This window comes from Papaver somniferum, unplaced genomic scaffold (genome assembly GCF_003573695.1).
Source record: "Papaver somniferum cultivar HN1 unplaced genomic scaffold, ASM357369v1 unplaced-scaffold_132, whole genome shotgun sequence".
Classification (NCBI taxonomy): Eukaryota; Viridiplantae; Streptophyta; class Magnoliopsida; order Ranunculales; family Papaveraceae; genus Papaver; species Papaver somniferum.
In genome coordinates this window covers 19,758,051-19,782,274 of record NW_020622381.1, presented here as the reverse complement: position 1 = coordinate 19,782,274, position 24,224 = coordinate 19,758,051, and the positions used below count along the sequence as shown (strand labels likewise).

The 24,224-nt window shown below is 34.8% G+C and overlaps 1 non-coding gene across 1 annotated transcript; it reads right to left on the bottom strand.

Moving 5' to 3' along the window:
- Positions 1 to 11,684: 11,684 nt before the first annotated feature.
- Positions 11,685 to 11,756, bottom strand: TRNASTOP-UCA. The gene has a single exon. It is a non-coding gene; the product is annotated as a tRNA-Sec (tRNA).
- Between the last annotated feature and the right edge of the window lie 12,468 nt (positions 11,757 to 24,224).

Here is a 24,224-nt window from a genome sequence, read left to right as displayed (position 1 = left end):
AACATATTATAACTTTTCACATATGAGTTTCAATCGGAACACCTTATGATCCTTTGATAAAGCCTACCAACATGGGCTAGAACTTATTCCCGCTAAATCAAAAAGCCACACAAATCATAAGGGTTACATCATATGAGATCGAATATTAAGGTTAATGAAAACCGAAATCAGACATCTCATAACCGAACATCACATAACAAAAATATAGACATTCATTCACAGGCTATGTAATCGATAACTATCACACAAAACTTATAAAATAATAATTTTATTCATAAATAATGATAGTTTTATTCAAAATACACCTTATACAAAAATATCGAAATAAATAAATACATTCATGTCTATTTTCTGATTTGATCTTTGAACAGTCTTCCTCAAAGATCATCTTCAATATCCTCAAATTTCTCGGGATCTTCATCTACATCATCACGACTGATTTCCAAGATTCTACACACAGTACCTTGATTATCTTCACAGGATAAAACATTAACCTTTCGATTAATATTCCGAGCATACTCTCTATTACCGATCCCAAGTTTAATCAGCTTTATTTGGTTACATATAACAGTTCTTAGTAATGCTTCCGGTCTATGATGAGTTTCAACAGTACTGAGGAGGACTTTTCGTAGATTGAGAATATAAATCTTAGCATCCAAACTGTTTTGGATAAGAAGATTAGTCATATCTTCATTCTCTTTTCCTTTTTCCACACGACCATATTTCTTGAAGGAATTAACAAGATTAATGGTTTCATTAGAAGTCATTCCACTCAAAGCTTTCATAATCTTAGCTTGAGATCTGGTTTGAGGATACATCTTTTAGTATAAGTTCTCAAACAACATGTGTATATACACAAGAGGATTTCAACACATACCAAACATAGGTTTCAGCCTTAAATAATTAATTCTGACCAGATTCGAAAATAAATTCATATCTTATATGTTTCCAAATCCTAAAGAATTTTTTTTCGAAAAGAATCAGTTTTCAAAATCATGTATCTAAGAATATATTAGATAGGAAAACTCATCATGTTTATACAAGTTCTTGTAAGACAACTTTACTACATGAAAAAGGTTTCTAAACATCCTCAAGTAGATTGTGTATTTTCTCTATGTTGAATAAGAGATATTAACAGGATACAAGATGCTCAGATACTTGTGCTTCCTTACATCAAAAGATTGGGCATCGTAAGGATGCACTTTCCAACATTGTTAAGTGTTGGGTGACAGGAATTTTCCTCACCAAGTACCATTGGAGCAACATCTTCCTTCTTATCTTTAGGGACATGATCTTGTGTCCTCGTATGGGTTTCGAATGTGTTTGATACATCCTTTTCATCAGGAATATAGCATGACACTATATTCTTGATTACTTTTTGAGCCCAGGATGGTATATCCTTTTTGTTCGAACCCAAGTAGTCTTGATCAGATATAATACAGATTGCAGAGATCTTTCGTTCAAGACTTTCGATATGCCTTTTTAAGGTATCCATACCTTGTTGAAAATGTCTTTCTAGGAATTCTCCAAAGCATACCTCTTGACATGATTTTGTAAGAAGGTCTTCTACAAGGATTTTATTCCTTATTTGTGAATGTTCCAGCGATTGTGCAAGATATTCACAGTCTGAAGCTTTTTGATTCACTACTTTACACATAACCTATTTTTGTTCTGAATAATCTGCCAGGCTATTTTGGAGACTAAGTGTTTCTCGCCTGGTTTCACATATTCTTACATTTAGTTGAACAATAAGTTCTAAGACATCTTCCAGGGTATCAATGGATTTTCCTGCTTCTGAAAGGGTTTTGACTTTGTTGAAAAACCTTTGTAATCCATCCACTAATTCTTAATTAGAACAGGATAGCGAATATAAGTTCTTCTTTCTTTCTGGAGCAGAAACTGAAGAATTTTCACCAATAATCGGAGTTGGATCCAAAACATGCTTTGAATCAGGCACTTGTACTTTTTGTTTTGGATGCATTCCTTTCTTATCATGAACATGATTCTCAATCAAGTGTTTATCAGTCATAGACTTTGTTCTTGATTTTAGAAAAGAATTACGAGACCAATTTTCATTGACCCTTTTTGAGAGATTATTCTTCACATCTTGATGTACGTTAACTGAGTCATTTATAAGTTTAGCTTTACTTTTCTTATTTCGACTCATGTCTTATAGGTTGGATCGCACCAAACACAGATTGTTTGATCTTTTCGTGTTTTCCTGCTCTGGTACCAATTGAAAAGACGAGGGTACCCAAATACACCAGAATTTCTTTGTTTCAACCTATAAGTCCTCTACCGAATATGATCGTCTATGGACAGATTCGAGACAATACGACAATTCGGTTCACACTTCATGTGACTGTCTATGGATACGAGATCGAGACAATACAACAACAAGATAACTTGTGTGATTGACTATGGATACAAGATCGAGACAATACTACAACAAAGTGTGTTAGTTGATAATAAGTTTGGTGATAACCAGACTCTATAAGATCACTATCAAGTAATGCGGAGTTAACGTATATGTGTATTTTAATTTATTATAATCAACAATTATAATGCAGAAATCAAAGTAAAAGACACAACAAAATTTTGTTAACGAGGAAACCGCAAATGCAGAAAAACCCCGGGACCTAGTCCAGTTTTGAATACTTTCAGAATTAAGTCGTTATACAAAATCTAATACCAACTTCGTATAGTTGAGGCCAAGCAGACTCTCGGAGCTACTTAGTTCCCTCAGTATCCCTGCGTATTTGACTTCTAGAGTCACGCATGTGAATAACAAGTCATTTGAATCGTATTCCAAATAGCAAAGGAATAATCTGTTTGGTAACCATTCTAATCAATGTTGCTACAAGATTTAGATGCGTTGTTTGACAAAGACTCTTCCGTTTAATCTAATAAACTTCTTTGTCTGGTTAGACCAATCTATCCAATAATTACCAAAGTAGTCAAGTTTAGATTCGCACTCAATCAAAATAAATTTCAAATGAGATATATAGGGAATGCCCATCTCACGCAACTAATCAATCGAATAAATATGATTCTAGTTGGATCCCAGCCGATCAAGGTTTGTGCACACAATTCACAAGATACGAAAACTAATAAGAAATCTTTTTCGTTTTCAAATCTTCTTCAATCTTCAATAACCTGCACAACACCACTTGAATCTCTTGTGATCAATCATGCACAGAACAGAATCTGTTAACAATGGATTATCACAAGATATCTTTAGATCTACAAACAGTTCTAAAGATCCTGTAGATACTCTGATCTAGTTTGAGAGAATCTTATATCAGAAGAAAAGATTGTCAAGCATAAAAAAACTAGGTGAAATCAAAGTTTCAACAACCGTTAGTCAATCAAATCAATCGAAAACTAATAACACTGCAATTATCTAGTTTCCCACCAACGGTACTCGTAGAGATTCTTGATCTGTCGTAAGAGATTTCACCTAATTAGGATACTTTCCTCTCCGAATAGACGGCTTCACCAGAAACAAAAAGAAATGAAGTTTGCCTGGCTCTTAGGATAGTTTGCTAGAAATGCAAACTTAGGTATTTATAGACCAAGGATGTTTGGACACCAAGGAATTTCCAAAACCGAAAATATTCTCAAGATATCCAATGAATAGCGAAATTCGGTTTTCATAATTCCAATAAATTCTTGTCCAATATTTCTGAAATCTCTCAATAGAAAATCTCCAACTAGTAAATGCACATTACTAATTTTTATTTTCTAGAGCTATACATTAAATTGCTGGCAATTAATGTATATAAAATCAAAAACCTTAATTAAAAGATTATTAATTTATTTCGGCACATGATCACCTTGAGTACTAAGGAATATCTTTGAACAATAAATGATAAGAGTTACTGCTCGTGTTCAAAGTATGTTGACATCTTTTCACCGCAAATCCTTATTTCATATTTACATGGATTTGCATTCTTGGAATCGGTTATCCATACTTCCAAACAAGTTTAGAATTGGTTCGCCTGTTTTCTAAGACTACTATGTGATTGATCAAATACCAAATCACATACACGGGTTCAATCGGTTTTACCAATCACTAGGATCTGTTATACCTAAATATGGAAACTCTTGTGATCGGTCACACCGGTCACTAGGATCGGTTACACCAGTTACAAGGATTGGTTCCATCTATACATGGTATTACTTGTGATCGGTCACACCAGTTACCAGGACCGTTTATACCAATTATAAGGCTCGATTAAACACACAATCATGGCCGGTCACACCAATTACTAGGATCGATCACACCAATTAAAAGGATCAATCATACCATCACATGGTGATTACTTAGGATCGGTTACACCAATTAACAAAATCCATTGTTAGAGCATAGATCGGTTGAACCCACCAAGCGTTGATATGTCAAGTTTGGTTGTCATATTTTAGTGAAGCAAAACTCATTTAAGAGTCGCTTGATTAAATGTACTAGAGTCAACTTCGTATAGGTTAGCTTGAAAGTATTAGGATATGAGACATTACAAGTATTGCGAAGACTTGAAGAAGTGAAGAAGTGAAGAAGCTACAACCACAATATCATCCTTCCACTTGAGGTTAGTGATATTTGACTTGAACTGTTTCATTCCCTAACGTATCTTTCAAGTCGTGCATATTTAAAACAAAACTGCAAAGCATGAACACTCTAGATAGACATAGTATTAAGGAATACAATACGAGTTTTATTGCTTAACCATTAAACTTTGTAGATAAGACATCGATATAATCGTTTGAATGCTGTTTTGATTGTGTATGGGTATGAGGTGAGGATTTCATCCTAGGAAATAATGTTTTTACATCTGTTTTAAGGAAGTAAGTTCATGAATTTTGTTTGTGAATTGAAAAGGAAATCGCCAGGCGTTATTGGGATTGCTTCATTGCATATCTTATGAACGACCAATATGTGTGATTAGTATAACCGCTCATGACTTGTTTTTGTTCTTGGTAAAACTATTCACATGAGGCATGACTTTTGTATTGGTATGACTTTTATTAGTGAAACCGATCTTAAGTAATCACCTGATGGTATGATCGAGTTTGTGTAGTTTGTAAGACCTAACACTGGGTAAAGCGGAACCGATCCTAGTAAGAGGTGCAACACATCACAAAGGGGAATCGATCCTTGTATGGGGTGTAGTAAGGTTTATAGCAGAAAGGGAACCGATCATATGGACATGTGCAACACGTTTTTAGGAAAAGGGTAACCGATCCTATGGACATGTGCAACACATATGAGTTAAATACCATATATATGTGGGGAACCAATCCTAGTACCTAGTCAACCAAATTTTGGAAAGCTAGTGTGACTATGCACAATACTCACATGGAGGTAGAACCGAAACTTGTTTTGGTAGAACCGTTAAACCCATGAGTTGTGATTAAGAGTTCTTAATCAATCACATAGCTCTTGAAAGTCATATGAACCAATTATAAACTTGTTTGGAAGCGTGGTAAATCGTTTTCAAGTGTGTAAGTACGAAAGAGGACTTACAAAGTAAGGATGTCGACACACTTTGAACACATGCAGTAATGCGTATCTTTTATTGTTCAAAGATATTCCTTAACAATTAAGAAGGAAGTAAATCCCATGATCAAAATTAAATAAGCTAAGAATCTTTTAATTAAGGTTTTTAATTATATATGGAAAATAAGAATTAGTAATGTGCATTTGCAAGTTAAAGATTTTCCAAGGAGATTTTCGATCAATATTTTTGGACAGAGCATTCTCAGGAATTATGGAAACCGAATATGGAAATTATTATTGAATATCTTGAGAATAATTTCGGTTTTGGAAATTCCTTGGTGTCCAAACTTCCTTGTCTATAAATACTTGGAGTTTGCATTTCGGGAAAACTAATCCTTCGTGACAGTAAACTTCCTTTGTTGTACTGTTACTGGTGAAAAGCCGCCTATTCGGAGAGGAGAGTAACCTAATTATGTGAAATCTCTTACGCCCGCTCAATTTAAAGACTTCTTTGGGATTGAGAAGCTCTACGAGTACCGTTGGTGGGAAACTAGATAATTGTGGGTTATCTTTTTTTTTTCAATTGATTTGATTGACTAACGGTGGTTGAACTTTGATTGCACCTAGTTTGTTTATGCTTGAGAATCTTCTCTTCTGATATAAGATTCACTCAAACTAGTTCGAAGTTTCGACAGGGATCTTTAGACTGTTGTTAGTTCTAAAGACGATCTTGTGATAATCCATTGTTAACAGACTTCGTTTTGTGTGTGATTGATAACAAGAGATTCAAGTAGTTGTGTGCAGGTGTTTATTGAAGATCTAAGAAGATTTGAAGACAAAGAAGAGATAGAATATTTCTGACTTGGTTATATAAATCTTTGGTGTGTACAATACTTGTTTTGGTAAAAAGAGGATCTCAATATAATCGGTTTATCCTTGTGGTAGATTGGATAGAATAGTTGAGTAGATCGGCATCAATACGGTTCCTTGGGATTAAAGGTATTGATTGCAAAATATTATGATTACTTTGGGTAATTGAACATAAGATAGATCTAAGAACCTGACGAATGAGTTTATGTTAAGATAAATAGAAGAGCCTTTGTCCGACTCATATCACTTGGTTCAAGAGAGTTGATACCAAACAGATTTGTTGTTCATTTACTGTTTGGAATACGAACCAAAGGAATTGATCCAAGTACATGACTTATTTATAAGTTGGAGGCGTGGGAGTACAAACGGAACTAGATGAACTATAGGTTTAGTTGCTTGGTCTCAACTATACGAAGTTGGTTTATTTTGTATAGCGGCTTAATCCTGAGAGTATTCAATTCTGGACAAGGTCCCGGGGTTTTTCTGCATTTGCGGTTTTCCTCGTTAACAAAATCTTGTTGTATCATTTACTTTATATTTCCGCATTATAATTATTTTTTTATAATTAAAGTAAATTACACAAACGTTAATTCCTATTTACTTGATAAGCAATCCTATTGTGTTTGGTTAAGTCCGAACCTTTGTATCAAGTAAACATACTTCGTTGTTGTATTGTCTCGATCTCGTATCCATAGAAGATCACACGAAGTGTGAACCGATTAGTTGTATTGTCTCGACTCAGTCCATAGACAATCACTTTCGTAGAAAGGACTTATAGGAAGGAAAAGTTTTAGCTTGAGGTATATTTGGGTACCCTCGCCTTTTCACAGTTATACTAAATCATAAGTCATGCATTGTTATTAGTTATACCAAGATACATAATATAAGTTAAGATCGGTTCTACCATCTCACACATATTGGTCATCCAAAGATTTACAATGAATAACCGGACCAATAAGCCTAATGATTTCCCTTTTGATTCATGAAATAATTTCATGAATGTACTTCCTTTAAACAAATGTAAACTATTGTTTCCTAGGATGAAATCTTCACCATAACCATTAGAGCACTTCTCAGTCGAACTCGCAAGCGTTGCTATCTCAATATTGTTTGTCAAGTTTAGTTGCCAAAACTATAAGTCTTGATTTCTAGTCTACTTATAGCTATGTCCCAGATTATGATAGAATGTGTAGTTGAGATTTAGAATTCACGGCGTTCATCGATTGAAGACGAAGAACTACTAAGGGGATCTTGTGGAACTTCATCAACAAAAGGTATGTGGAGACTTGAACTCATCTATCACTCATAAGTCTATTTATATTCTATCTCATATTGAGACAAAAGTAGTATAGCTATATAGACTTTACTTTATACACATTTGATATTTCGAGCTGAGTTTAACTCGCTTACATATTTCTTGAAATATGTGTTGGTGAGCTTTCGCTTTAACCAAGTTCATATTTTATTCTTGACGAAAGTCAAAAGATTATCATGTGAAAATCGCATGGTAACATCTTACATGATTTGTGCGAGACAGTCATTTGATGTAGACTCAGAATGTTTCGTATTGATCTATTTATCACTTGAAAATTGCTTTGAAGCTAATAGTTTGTGTGAGACAATTATTCCCGTCTTCTAAGAATGTTTCAATGATTAAAATGGAGTTTATAACAATTAACCATTGATTGGATATAGCATAGTATGCATACTTGTATGTTAACTGTTGCAAGTTACTCCAAATTCGGGAACCATAGTATGCATACCCGTATGCGTACTGGTTTAACAGTTGAAGTCCGGGAACTTAGTATGCCTACCCGTATGCGTACTGGCTTAACAGTTAAAGTCCGAGATTTAGTATGCGTACCTGTTTGCATACTAATTTAACTGAGTTCGGTCGTGAACGACAGTATGCGTACCCTTCCGCACACTGGCGGACAGACCAAGTCCAGAACTCTAAGTATGCGTACCCATTTGCATACTTGAGTGAGTTAAGTTCTAAAAATCGGTTTGTTCATGAACAAATACATTTATATAATAAGGAATGCAATATTTTGCAAACCGTGGCTATAATGTTCATGAATTGATTCGAGTGAATCAAAATAAAATTTGCTTCAATTGTGTCTTGTATACTTTTACGAGAATATAAACAATGGAACAACTATATAATTAGTTTCATTTGAGTCATTTGAACTAGTTGTGATAAATATAAACATGGTTGATATGAAAGTGTTCATATGGCTAACTTCGGTTAACTATTGTTGAGCCAACTAAGTGTACACGTTTAGGTACGGTTACCCATATCTAAATGAAGACACATTTTATTTGTGTATAACAAGCTAATTTCAATCTAACAGTTGAAAGATATTAGCTTGAATCTAATCAGGTTTTCATCTAACGGTGAATATTGAATGCTTTGTTGCCAAGGTAGCATTGATTGCAAACCCTAATTTGAACATTATATAAGGGAGAACTCTAGCAGCTGGAAAACCTAATCCCACACCTCATGTGTGATAGTTGTTGCGACTATATTCGATTCTCCTTTAACCTAGGTTTTTCTAAAACCATTATAGGTTAACGACTTAAAGACTTCATTGGGATTCTGAATCCAGACCCAACTATTTCTCCGTAGTTGCATGTTCTGATCTTACTTTGTTATATCGTATTGAGTACTATCTTCTCTAAGATTTTCTCGAGATTCAATCTCCGATAGGTAAGATAAAAAGTAGTCACAAACATCTTCGTCTCATCATTTGTGATTCCACAATATATTGTTTCGCTACCATACGATTAATATCATTGTGAGGTGGTTGATATTACTAGGTTGTTCTTCGGGAATATAAGTCTGGTGTATCAATTGGTTCTTGTTCACCTTGATTTATCAAAAGATGGAACAAAAACTCGTAGGTATTTATGTGGGATACAGATTTATCTATTAAATAGACTTTTCTGTGTGAGATAGGTTTGTTTATCAAGTCTTCGACTTTGGGTTGTAACAACTCTTAGTTGTGGGTGAGATCATCTAAGGGAATCAAGTGCGTAGAGTCCTGCTGGGACTCAGAGGCGTAAGGAACGCGACTGTACCTTAATCAGTGTGAGATCGGTTAGGGCTCAACTACATTCCAGTCCAAAGTTAACTTGTAGTAGGCTAGAGTCTGTAACGACTTAATACAGTGTGGTGTTCAAATCTGGACTAAGTCCCGGGGTTTTTCTGCATTTGCAGTTTCCTCGTTAACAAAATTTCTGGTGTCTGTGTTATTTTTTTTCCGCATTATATTTTTTGTATAATTGAAATATCACAGGTTGTGCGTAGTTCAATCAATTAGATTGTCCAACCTTTGGTTGTTGATATAAGTTGATTGACACTTGAACATTGGTCTTTGGTACCGTTCAAGTTGTTTTTCATATTAATCAGGCTCGCGGATTTCTATTTGTTGATTTGCTGATTACATTGAGAAAGAGAAACAAATATATAACTCTTGGATGTATTTTCCTTGATTAAGTCTGACTATCTAGTTGATTCTCTTGAAAATATATTGGAGTTAGTCGATACAGATTGCGTAAGCGAAATATTGGGTGTGATTGTTAGACCCTCGCTTTTTTAATTGGTATCAGAGCTGGCAAACACGTTTAAGACCTCATAAGTCTGTGTTTGTAGCAATTTAACTCTGTCTCTATAAACGCTTCACCAGAATTAGATCTACTCACGAGTGTATTCTAGATACCATCGATGATGTTGAGTTCTTTGATCTAGATAAAATCATCAAAAATCTTTGTCGAGAAAAACAACGATTGATAAGGAAAATTAATGGTCTTCATTACGAAATTTATATCAAAAACTTTGATCTTCGAGAACGTTCTGAAGAGCTAGTTAATCTCCAGAAGAAGTTGGATGAACAAATTCGGATCAGTTCTGATTTTGTTAAAGATATTACAATTCATAGGGATTTGAAGTCTGTCAAAGTTACTTATATGGATATGAATAACTTATTTAATTCTTCCATGAAGAATTGTCGAATGTCAAGAGATAAGCGAGGTTTAGGCTTTCTAAAACCTGATGCGACTCAGAACCTCTCAGATGAGTTTAAAGATGTTGGTTTATGTATGTTTTGTGGTTCTCATAATCATTTTCAACATACGTGTATATTTTTCAAGAAAAGTTTAAAGGCATCTAGTAATCTTCACAAGAAAGATGAACAACTGTTTTCTTCTCTCAAAAGGTGTATAAATCTAACAAGATAACCCAATCGGGTTAGTAGTGTTGGTATGGGAGATTTTGCTCTAAAATCAACATCACCCTTTTAATGGTTCCTTGATAGTGGATGTATCAGACACATGACTGGAGACCTTCCGTGGTTTGTGAATTCAAGCAATTTTGAAGGTGGTCCAGTAATATTCGGAGATGGGAGTTGTTGCTACATTAGAAAGAAGGGGATGATCAAACTGCCCGGCGTTCCTGAAATCAATGATGTAGTATACGTTAAAGGTATGGCTGCTAATATTCTCTCTGTTAGTCAAATTTGTGATAAATGACATAAATTTGTCTTCAATGTGAATGGATGTGACATTGTAGACAACACTGGAAAAGTAGTTTTTCAGGGAACTCGTAGTAAAAATAACTGTTAGCTCTTAGATACTCAGTTTAGCAATTGTTGCAATTTGACTAAGGTGGAATCGATCATATTTGGCATGAATGTTTTGGTCACATCAATTATCGCCTTCTACAAAGAACTTGTTAGAGGTGTTCCCAAAATCAATGCTAAGATTGAGGGTGTCTGTGGTGTCTGTCAAAAGGGTAAACAAACGAAAGTTCCACATAAATCATCTCGAGACATTCTCACTAAAGCTCCACTTGATTTAATTCCCTATTCAACAACCTACTGTTGCTGGGAAGAAGTATGCTTTTGTTATGGTAGATGATTACACCAGATTCACTTGGGTGGTTTTTTTAGCTCATAAGAATGAAACCCTTGATGAATTCAAGATTATTGTTAATAGAATCCAGAATGAACAAGGTCGCAAGCTAAAGAAAATTAGAAGTGATCGTGGAACTGAATTCAAAGAAACTAAAGTGTTTTGACTATCACATTTCTTGAGCTTCCTTCCTAGTTTATTCTCCACACCCTTATTGAGAATCTTCCTTTGGAGCCTGATTTTCTTCTAAAAACCAAGCTGCTGAGACGTCTAGCTAGAAATGTTTTCCTCCCCGAATTTGTACCCGCATATAATTGTATAAAGTTTGAGTGAGGATTTTTACTTGCATATACTTGCTAATATTGTAAGTTAGCAATTCAAATAGCAAACAGTAACCATAAGGGATTGAATCTGGTGTGAATCGAACACACAACCTTCTGATTTGATGTCAGACGCACTACCATTGTGCCACAGACTCATATTTATTAATAATAGTTTTGAGCCATGAAACTCTGTTATGGAAGAAATTTAACATGTGAAAATCAAAAATCTAAAGGAAGAACACACCGCTGCTTTTACGAATCTACCAAAACATAATTGCACCCAAAAGTATTAAGTTTGATCAAAAACATGCAAGTTAACTTTTGCACTCTTTCTTAGTTGGAATACCATAACTAAATATTTCATTAAGGCAAGTCAATTAGCTCCCTCCGTATGCATGAAAAGGTTTAAACCATATCATTCCTGTACTGTCACAAAAACGGGACGAAGGTGACCCATCTCGAAGCAAACTCTTCATAATTGGTTATGGGTTTGTTTTCATATATAGCGGACAGAGTATTTTGCTAAAGATTAAAAACTAAAAGCTCACGAGGATATGCATGATAAGTTCAATTTAATGTGTAAAGATGGGATGTATCACTACTGCATCCATCAGTTTCAGCTGCATTTACTACTACATGATCATCAGCAACGGAGCGATCACCTATCTATACTCTACATATCTGATTCTACATTACATGGTCACCTGAGGAGCTACTATTCTATATTAAGCAGATAAGTTGACTGCTAGTTAGAGACTTGCCTTTTCTCTATTATGCCAGAAATAAATTTATCAAGTCCAACTTATCGTTGTCGAGAAGGTTCCTTTTCCACCAAGCTACGGATGAATATTCAATATTTGCTTCATCCTCTTTTCAACTGGTTGGAAATGCCACAACTTATTTTGCTTAACATACACTGTGATTGAGGAGACACACCTGAATAATTCTACCAGCAGTGTTAACAAATTTAAAATAACAGATGGCTTGCCAGCGTTAAGCACAATGTCAATTGTTGTCAATGCTAAGGACTGACTTACATGTCTCTTCTAACAATCTCCACTCATGTAGAATAGTTTCAATTAGTTATAACTCTTCTAAATAAGAGAAGAGAAAAACCAAAAGATTGATTTTTCTTCCGCACTACTAAGAAATAAAGTAACCTTTCAGTAAGCTACATGCTTCTATAAGTAAAAATCATGTATCTTAAAAATTGAACCAAGAGTATACCTGAAAAGTATGTGCAGAAAGTTCGCAACCATGGCATCTAGCCTTCACTCTATGGAAAGCTGAAACAGAATTAGTTTATACTTGTAGTCTAAAAAGTTATAATTAAAACACGAATTGAGGAAAAAAGATTCTTAGGATGTTATTCAAAGGGAAACAACTACCTGGAACAACCATTAATATTTAAGTCACTCCTTAACAGGTCTGATTTTGTCATTTTTTTCCTTCAGCTCATTAGCAACACGATTTGAAGATACTTCAACTCCAGCTATCTCCCTCTCTCTAGAATCTTAGAAAATTTGAAAAGACATAATCTAGAATTTGACGATCACCCAACAACCTTAATCTAATGAAGTCTTCTGAAAGAAAAACTAATCCATACGAAAGTTACGCAAGTAAGATATTTACATCTAATTCAGAAATCTGATGCTCAGCTAGAAAAGACTCCTCAAGTTCTATAAAAAGTTTGGCCAAGCTTCTCATGAGATTATCTCTGTAGCTAAAAATAAATAAATCATAGTTAGCCTAATTTTATCCATTATGTAGAGAACAGAGGTAAATGATATTATACTTGGTGTAATCCATTAATTTTTTATTTTTTAAATGGAAATAATCATGTATGATACTCAATGCTCAAATGCAACTAAATAAGTGATTGCTGATAAACCCTCAGATAATCGAGTGTTGCCAAGTTAACGTTAGTGAGATCCAGGGCTTGGTCTTTCAGAGATAAGAGTTATTCAAATAATGAATCAAATAAATTTACCTTCAGGTAGAAGTCTGGAGGAGAGTGAACGGTATGTGCATCACCTACAATTACTTTTTATATCCCTGTCATAGGAATATTCAAATTTTAGTTTATGTTTATAAACCTTTAGACTCCCAAGAAACGTTTTCATTCTGGTTTCAAGAGAAATAAATAATCTAGTGAACCAATAAAGTAGAACTTGACACCGGCTAAGTGGAGTGCATCCCAGTAAAAAACTACACTGGTTTCCAGCTATTGCCTACACAACTACACTGCCTTACTACAAATAGAGAATCTAACAACAAATAAACATGCATATACGTATAAATAAGGATTGACACAAATCGAGATTATTAAAATGTTAGTTTATGTTTATAAACCTTTAAATTCCCAAGAAACATTTTCACTATGGTTTCAAGAGAAAAAATTAATCTAGTGAACCAATAAAGTAGAACTTGACAGTGGCTAAGTAGAGTGCATCCCAGTAAAAAACTACACTGATTTCCAGCTATTTCCTACACTGCCTTACAACAAATATGGAATCTAACAACAAATAACCATGCATATACGTAATAAATAAGGATTGACGCAAACAGAGATTAGTGTAAACTGGTAACCAAAAACGGTTCAGAAATCTTTTGACCTGGGAAAGTCCATTTGAGAACTTATCTTCATCAGAATCTGAAACATGCTTGTTGCCGACAGTTGAAGCACAAATATAGGTTTGTGAGCTGAGTGCCTAGGACAGAGAATAATAGGCAGGCGATTCTTGTAATGGAGAAACCCAGGGTTCTAATTTTTTCATTGTTCAAGGGATTAAGTGTAAACTTGAATTCGAAAGTGGAAACGACGTGTGATCTACCACTAATCTGTTTTCTACTAAAAATAAAGAGTGAGCACAGCATTTATAGACTCAGATATATGGCAACAATGAAGCCGTTAATGATAAGAAAGGAAATTTAGAGAATATTAAAACTGGTTGAAAAATGTGGTTAACCTATTCCTTCGAAATAATGTCAACGCTGGGTAGCAGGCGAAGTGTTGGCTCGTAGCATGCAACACACCAACAATGGTCAACCCATTACGGGGTTGTGCTTCAACGCGGAGCAAATACCTATACCGAGAATTTTAAGATGTTAAACCTATATACTTTCTAATTACATCGAAGAAAATATCTTTGGGAGAATGATAGTAGTAGTTACTACATTAATGTCCAGGCTACAATTCTTTGATCAGAAACTAATAGTTCTTATAGAAAGGAGACGCATCTCTTAAAAGAACAATTGATTATCCTTTTTCATCAACTGGGAAAACTAACAGATACATCTCATTCCTGGGCATGAACAAAAAAATATATGGAATAAACAAAACAATGAGAAATATCAGTAATAATAAGTAAAATGCACCAAAATTTTCCTATAACAAATGACAATATGTACACCTAAGGTCAAGACTCTCTAAATGACATACGAAACATGCCCATGTGCCCCCCTTCTACCTAAATATTACATATTACGAAGCGAAGGATTATATACAGGATAATTGTATAATTAAAGATAAAAGTCGATAAAGGATGAGCCTAAATGAAATAATAAGAGGTCGATGCTAATGATGACTTAAAAAATGCAAAATGAAATATATGTACCGAGTTTTGTTTGATGAAACACCCATTGTTCAAATTAGTCTCTCTCCACATCCAAAACAAGACGAAAATCAAGGACGAACCAAAGAAGAAAGCGTAGGTATATCGTTTTTCTGGAGAGTGGAAAAGGAATCACACAGGTGGAAAGAGAATCCGATTAAAAACTAAAAAGAAAAGTGAAAATAAAAAATTATCTTCTTTCTACAGTGCATAAAATAATGAGTTACATTTCTAATAATGCATATAACTGGAACAGTTAAAGTTGCATATGTTGTTATCGAGCATCACCATATAGCGCACGTGACCTAAAACATGAAGAACTATATTTGTGTCTACTGAGTTTGTTTGGGCATCTGATATAAGAATTATACGCTCTCATCAATAGTTTTTACTTGATTAGTTACAACCATACTAAGTTGCAGTACTAAAAGAAAACTCACTTAATTACTGAATGTCCAAACTACATAAGAAAGAAAATAACACTTAACAAATAAAATGATATGAGAGGGGTTTTGGAGCTACCAATTGATAAGCACGAAAATGTTACCCATATTTATATTAGATAGGACTCAATATTTTGATTAATGACATTATTTTAGTGCTTTTGCAGAAAGTACAAGTGAATTCGATCATCCAGCGAATAAACATCAAAATGTGAGACTTAATGGTGAAGCGAGTCGATGTCAACACACTAATGCCACCTAAGATTGGTCAAGAGTGACTTTATTATTGTTAGATATCACCTCCATGACCACGTGCAAATGAAGAAAAAGGAAAGATTAATATATCTTGTCCTTACATAAGTTCTCTTGCTATATTTATATAAAGAATCTAAAGGAATATTTGAAGCCAACTGACGTCATTTTGCAAATACAGTTAAGGTGGGACCCAGAACATGCAAGAAAATATCATGTTTTCTAAATGAAATTCATATACTATGGAAAGTGGAGATTCGGTGATACTTTACAATGTCTCGTCATATTATGACACGCGTCACAACATCATTGGGTGAATTTATATTTTCGTGACATGTGGCAGACTTCTATTGGGAGGTGATGTGGCGACGAAGAAGAAAAACGTGAGTTCATTTGTGAGCTATATTTATGTGTTGTTTCAAAATATACTAGGGGGCGCCCGGCCACAGAGCTGGGAGGGAAACATGAGAAGGATTTTGGAGTTTTGTTTTCGATTCTTCGTTTTTCTTTAGTTAAAGTTTGATTTTAATATGTTTATGGTTTTTGAGAAAGCCATGTCTAGCTAGAGTTATGTTAGGTTTTGGGTAGAAACCAATTTAATTGTGTAAACTCTACATTTATATGCTCAATAATGATTTAAATGACTAGTAGTTTTTCTTCATATAGCTTGGTATTTTATTGTTCATGTGATTTTCTTGATTATTTATGCTTTTGAATTGATATTTCGTGCTTCGGTTAAATCCCTAAACGTGCACTACGGGAAAAATATACATCTACAACTGGAGATTTACAACACTTCGCTATACATCGTAGAAAGTCCTATGTTTTACAACTGGTTTCAAAGGAAGAGTTGTCGTATATCATCACTACCAACCCTTAGGAACAAGGGGTTGCGCTAAGAAAACAAACGACAACTCCTTTAGCAAAACTGTTGTGACGACATTTAGGTATAACAACTTTGTTTCATAAATGTAGTGACTTAGCCTATCACAATTCTCACAAGTGTTGTTGAAGAACACAAAAATATGATAATGAAAAATACGTTAGAGGGGAGATTCGAACATGAACCTAATGCATGGATGTCTAGCTCATCAACCATCCTTACCGTTCACAAGTTTAGGTTTTTTTTCTTTTTAATAGAAACGTATAACAACACTTATAAGTGTTGTTGAAGTTAAAATATAGAATGTGGGAAAAAATGAGGTTTGGGGGATTCTCATTTCTGCTAAATTTTTCTCACTTCTGCTAAAAATTATTTTGGTCTCCGGTTCTACTAAATTTTTCTCACTTATGCTAAAAACTATTTTCTCTAATACCTCCCACTAAATTCTAGAAATTTAGGATTTTTGAGATTGGGTAGAAATATCCAAAAGAGGGTTTGTTTAAGGTTTCAGAGAATATTCTGATGGAATCTTACATGTAAAGGGTTCATCTTTACAAATTTTTAAGGTTTCGTAGAATATTCTGAATGAATCTTATCTGTAAATGGATGGATTCGTCGTTCTTACCAAATTTTTGACTTATAGTAGTCCACTCATGGCCAGGATCGATCTGGGAGCCTGTTATGCATACAATATGTAGAAATAGGGTTTGTTTAAGGTTTCGTAGAATATTCTGAAGGAATCTTACCTGTAAATGGATGGGTTCGTCGTTCTTACCAAGTTTTTGACTTATACTAGTCCACTCACGGCCATGTTTCGATCTCGGAGCCTGATATGCATACAATATGCAGAAATAGGGTTTGTTTAAGGTTTCGTAGAATATTACAAAGGAATCTTACCTGTAAATGGATGGATTCATCGTTCTTACCAAGTTTCTGAATTAGAGTAGTCAACTCGCGGCCAGGTTTCGATCTCGGAGCCTGGTATGCATACAATATGCAGAAGTAGGGTTTGTTTAAGGTTTCTTAGAATATTCCGAAGGAATTTTACCTGTAAATGGATGGATTCATCGTTCTTACCAAGTTTTTGACTTGTAGTAGTCAACTCCCGTCCAGGTTTCGATCTCGGAACCTGGTATGCATATAATATGCAGAAATAGGGTTTGTTTAAGGTTTCGTAGAATATTCTGAAGGAATCTTACCTGTAAATGGATGTATTCGTCGTTCTTACCAAGTTTTTGACTTAAAGTAGTCAACTCGCGGCCAGGTTTCGCTCTCGGATCCTGGTTTGCATACAATATGCAGAAATAGGGTTTGTTTAAGGTTTCGTAGAATATTCCGAAGGAATCTTACCTGTAAATGGATGGATTCGTCGTTCTTACCAAGTTTCTGACTTAGAGTAGTCAACTCGCGGCCAGGTTTTGATCTCGGAGCCTGGTATGCATACAATATGCAGAAATAGGGTTTGTTTAATGTTTCGTAGAATATTTCGAAGGAATCTTACCTGTAAATGGATGGATTCGTCGTTCTTACCAAGTTTCTGACTTATAGTAGTCCACTCCCGGCCAGGTTTCGATCTCAGAGCCTGGTATGCATACAATATGCAAAAATATATTTTGTTTAAGGTTTCATAGAATATTCCGAAGGAATCTTACCTGTAAATGGATGGATTCATCGTTCTTACCAAGTTTTGTGTGTGTTTAAGGTTTCGTAGAATATTTCCATGGAATCTTACCAGTAAATGGTTGGATTCATCGTTTTTGTGCACTTTGAAACTTCTTGGTTCATAGTTTGTAAGTCGTTATACCGAACTTGAAGTTTGAATCGACACTGAGCTTCATTTTCATCAATTTCGATGATGTATCATGCTAATTTTGAAGTCAGAACCCTCTCAGAGCTTCGTGGATCATAGATTATATGCCATTATACAAAGTTTGAAGTTCGAATCGACATTGAGCTTCATATTTATCGATTTTGATGATGTATCATGCTAAGTTTGAAGTCAGAACCCTCTCAGAGCTTCTTGGTTCATAGTTTGTATGTCGTTATACCACATTTGAAGTTTGAATCGACACTGAGCTTCATATTTATCGATTTCAATGATGTATCATGCTACTAATGTGAACTAAAGCTACTTCATGACCTGCATGACTAGTCGAAATTACTTCATGACCTATGTAACTAGTCGAAATTCTAACCGGAAGCACAAAGAGAAAGCACAAAAGCACAAAGAAACACACCAATTATCGAATTCATTTCTTATTTTTCAGCTTCATTCTTATACTTTTTTGGATTTTTTTATATCAGAATGTCGATAACAATATGCTAAATTTATTCATATTTTTTTTGGATTTTTTTCGTGTCGAAGGTTGATAATAAAACCGAATACATGAGTGCGTATTAGAACAACGAAAAACACACATGTTTCTTAATCCGTATGAGCATACCAAAATACAATCTCAACCGTGAAATTATTTTCCCAATCCGTATGAGTGGATCAAACAAAATCTGGTCCGTCCAACATTTTCATTCATCCACCAAACCATCCCTCAACCACTCGAACTCTATCCCTCAACCAAACCATCCGATTTGCTCTTCTTCAGTTGAAAATCGAGAGGTGAAATTGAGGTATGGCTTGACAAAAATTTAAATCGTGAGGATGTATAAAAGAACAAGGAGTTGGTGTTTCTGCTAATTATGAAGAAGAAGATTGAATCCTGTTATGAATCGAGAACTAGGGTTTTCTCAGTGAATCGTTAATTGAGTTAGAAATGGAGAAATTAAAGATGGGTTTTGTGAACACAGTATGATGAGGAAGATTTAGTGATTGATGTGTGAGTTTTAATGAAGATTAGAGAAGCTAGGGTTTCTGTTCTTTCCCAAAATAGATATTAGGGTTCTTGGATGTAATTGAATCAAGTGACTGAAATTGAAATTGAGGTTTTAGGGAAGGATTAGAGATGGGAATGTTTGATTTGAAAAATTAGACCGTGGTGGTGGTAGAGGCAGAGGAGGCAGCAAAGGAGGAGGTCGTGGTAGTAAAGTTATTGGGTACAAAGTCTGGAATCCTTTTAGATCAAAGCTTGATGCTGCTGTACTTGGTGGTGTTGACAATATTTGGATTGTAAGTATTATTTGTGTATAATGTTTGGGATTTTTCACTTTGTGTTTTTACTTTTTTTTTCTTTGTCATTGTTTTGATTTGCAATTTCAGGTACCGCCTGAGTTAGACCTAGAGGTGGTGCTAGTGGAGGAGGAGGAGGTAGATGGAGTGCTAGTGGTGGTGGTATTAGTGGTGGTGGTGGGAGAAGCACCGATGCACAAGCAGGTTTGTTGCTCGCCCGCATACTTATTTTGTTTGTATTCACTGGCTATTAAAGATAGTTATTAAGAAATGAGATCTTATGTGTTGAATCAATGGGAGATAGCTGTTGATTGCTTCTATCGACGATGAAGCTTGAATAAGTATTGAGCTCGAGCACAGTGGAGAAGAGATGCTGAGATGAATTCAGGTGGAAGAAAAGGGGATCTTATGGTAAGTTTATGGAGTCATGGTTTATTTATTTGTGTATTTTTGTGGGGATTTAAGGGTTTTTTATAATCTAATTGAATCTTGGAAATGATATAGAGGTCTAATTGAATTATTTGTTTAGGGTTTTTGTTATTCAATGCTTTTAGAGGTTAGGGTTCTTATCAGGATTTGAAATTGTTGAGTTCCCAGTGATGATTAACTACCGTGTTTATTCCTTCTTATTCGTGTTCAGTGACTTGTGGGTCTTTAATTGATTCTATCTACAATGGGTTTTTGACAATTTTGTTTCTTGTTTGCATACTAAGCATGATGAAATTGAAGCAATGTTTTTTAAAAAGAGCATGTTCAGGAAATGACTGAGATTATTCTTGGTTTCAAGGAGATGTTCCCGCGGATTCTCGAAAAGGAGTTCATTATGTTGGTGGAAAGTAAGATTTCACATCATTTTTACTATTTCATTGCAGGAAGATCATATAATTTTATTTGGATTGACTTATTATTTTGTTTGGTGTGTTGTAGCAACAAGGTTGCTGCTTGTGCAAAGCATTTCGTTGGTGATGGTGGCACAACAAAGGGTATTAACGAGAACAACACAGTGACTGACTGGCATGGACTACTCAGTATTCATATGCCTGGTTAATAATTCAATCATCAAGGGTGTATCAACATCATGGTTTCGTACTCCAAGCTGGAACAGCGAAGAGATGCATGCTAACTGTGATCTTGTACTAACTTCCTCAAAGACACTCTTAATTTCAGGTAGATAGAAAACCCTCTTTGAACTAGACCAGAATTAACTAAACTAATTTGGACCAAGAAAAATGAAGGCATGACTGACAGACTGTTGTTTCTATTGCTTGAATTATGGTTCGTCATTTCCGATTGGCAAGGTATTGACAGGATTACTTCACCAGCAGGCACCAACTATACTTACTCCGTCCATTCTGGGATTAATGCCGGCATTGACATGGTATGATGGCCATTTTGACATAAACTAAAAGTTCAATGTTAGAACTACAGTAAGTTACTTTGATATATTAAATGTTTTGGGTATTTCTGCAGATCATGATTCCAATGAACCACACTGATTTTATCCATGATCTAACCTACCTGGTTGGGAAGAACGTAATCCCCATGAGCAGGATTGACGATGTTGTGAAGAGAATTCTGTAGGTAAAATTCATGATGGGCGAGCAACCATATGCAGAGACAACGGGGGACAACCTTAACTTAACAATTCCTGAACCTGGTTTGAGCACTATGAAGAACGTTTGTGGCTCTATCAAGTGTGTTGTTGTTGTTATCTATGGACGACCTCTTGTGATTGAACTTATCTATCAGATGTTGATGCTCGTAGCTGCATGGCTCCTGGAAGTTAAGGTCAAGTGTATCAACATTGCAAGGATGCCTCAAAATACTTTAATGGGCATGGAAGATCGAGAAGATGTCAGAGGTAACCAGTTAAGAGTTAGGATGCCTCAAAATACTGTTCCAGTTGGCGACATCAATTTGTTTGAGAAAGAAGCAGATTGTTGTTGTTTATATTGTTTAGTGGTATGTTGTTTTTTATTGTTTATACTTGAACTTCTGTAGTAAGATTTTGAATATTCGTTTTGAATATAGGTGATGATGTAAAAAGGGAACTTCTGTTGAGTCTTTCAGTTTAATCCAATTGTTTATTTACATTTCAGTTTAATCTAGTTGTTTCTTTACATTTCACATATAGTAGTGATAAAAGTGAAATATATTCTGAAATATGGGTTTGATCTTATTCACAAGTATTGTAAAATAGTTTATTTACAATCATAACTATGTTGTCCAAGATAGTCCTACTACACATAATATAGTTGTATCAAGGTACTTCTACAATGCTAACAAGTGTACTAACTGTAATATTCACAATACTAATAAGTGTTGTGTTAAAAATTTCTACGATATGCTACTTATGTTGTCCATGATTGTTCTACAATACAAGCAAGAGTTGTGTTAGGTTATCAAAAAAAATCGAAAGAGAATCACAACATTGACAAACTATTGTCGAACCATGAATCACATCACCCTTTACAACACTTGTCAACCATTGTAGAAAAACTTGGACTTTCTACAATACCCCCGTTCCACAATGCATGAAATGGAGTTGTCGTAGGTGTACTACAACGCTTATCTTGTGTCGTCAATGATGATTTTTCCCGTAGTGGTGGTATGCAAGGATAGATAGGTTATGCTTTAGAATCACTAGTCATGAAGCGAAGAAAACTAGAGCGGAGAAACAATATTTAAAAATGCATGGAATAGGTTTTTAAAGATTAGTAGAATTTGCATAATTAATTGGTGGAAACCGAAAATCCTAACAACCTTCTATCATTCTGTTTTTCGTTAAAATTATTTATTGTTTCATTTTGTTTCAAATTTCTGAAAACTCATTAAATATTATTTATTTGATTATTTGATCTTGGTATTAGTTAGAAGTAGTATTTTCACACTCCTCGTGGGAACGACCTGTACTTGCCATTGTTCTACTAGTGAGACACTATGCACTTGCAGTATTTTATTGTAGGTTTCCGAATCTACCACCAATCTCTTTTCCAGGATTTGTTGAAGCCGGTTACAGGATACTCGATCTTCCACGCCCATGTTTTGAGAAGCTCGGAGTCTTTAGAGAAGCTAGCACTTCAAGTTCAAATGCAACTTAATCTGAATAACAAAACTTCAATAATTTTTTTATATTGCGAATCTCAATAATTAATACTCCATATATACCTCCATTTGTGATTAACCCCATGTGACCCTAATCGTCGTAGTTTGTGCAGAACTTACATGATCTACGAATTGCAAAAAACCCAATTAACAGACGTTATCATACACAATATCGTTGGGGAAGCACATTCGTCACTTGTGAACTCATCATCATCAGAGTTTTTTTCTACATAAATGACATAATCATAAACTGCATCATACAAAGATAGGTATATGAGATAATGCATCTTAATCTGGCAGAAAAGGGGCCTGAGAGGTAACATCGCCGTAGCGCATATGAAAAATGATTAGAACCACAGTGTCTTCATTCATAAAGCCTCATATTTCATCCCTTTTGTGGTTTCATCCAAAAAGAAAATTATGTTGTCAAAATCAATAAAGTTACCAACGATACTAACGGAGCCAAAAATTAACAAAATTAGATGGTAGAATCTTCATGGTTGAGTTTTTACAAGCCCCGTTATTACTTGTTCTACTTTTGAATGCTAATTTTTAGTTCATAGCTTTATATTAATAAAAAAGTTACAGAGCCTATTGTTGAATTTCGAGATTAGAGTGGAGAGTTTTTAAAATAACTACTTATTATGAAACATCTTGCAGCAACTTGCCATAGAATATTAGAGATATTCACCGGAGTTGGTATGAAAGCATATGGTGAATATGAGAAAATTACAAAATCTTAGAGATAAACCTTTCCTAATTTAGGAATCAAAATAATGCAACACAGGTTAAAAAAATGGCTAATCTATTACAGGATTTTACTTTACAGTCTATAATAAACTCACAAAAACAACAAGGCCTATGGCGTTTTTAAAAAATTTCAATGAACATTAAGAAGTCATGTTAATTTGAGTTAACATCATCCAACCAAACTTTCGCTCCACTCTTACAGAGGTTAGCCAGAAAAGCTAAAGGATGGATGACAAAATGTCTAATCCCGGCCGGAAGACTCACTCTAATCAAAACCTCCCTAATTCCCACATCAAATCACATCATGCAAACACAAAACCTACCCAGCAATATCCACAAACAAATAGATCGTATAACTAGAGATTTTTTCTGGGGACATGACTCAACAATTAAAAAACTCCATCCTATAGGATGGGACAAGGTAACAAAACCTATATCTGAAGGAGGATTAGGAA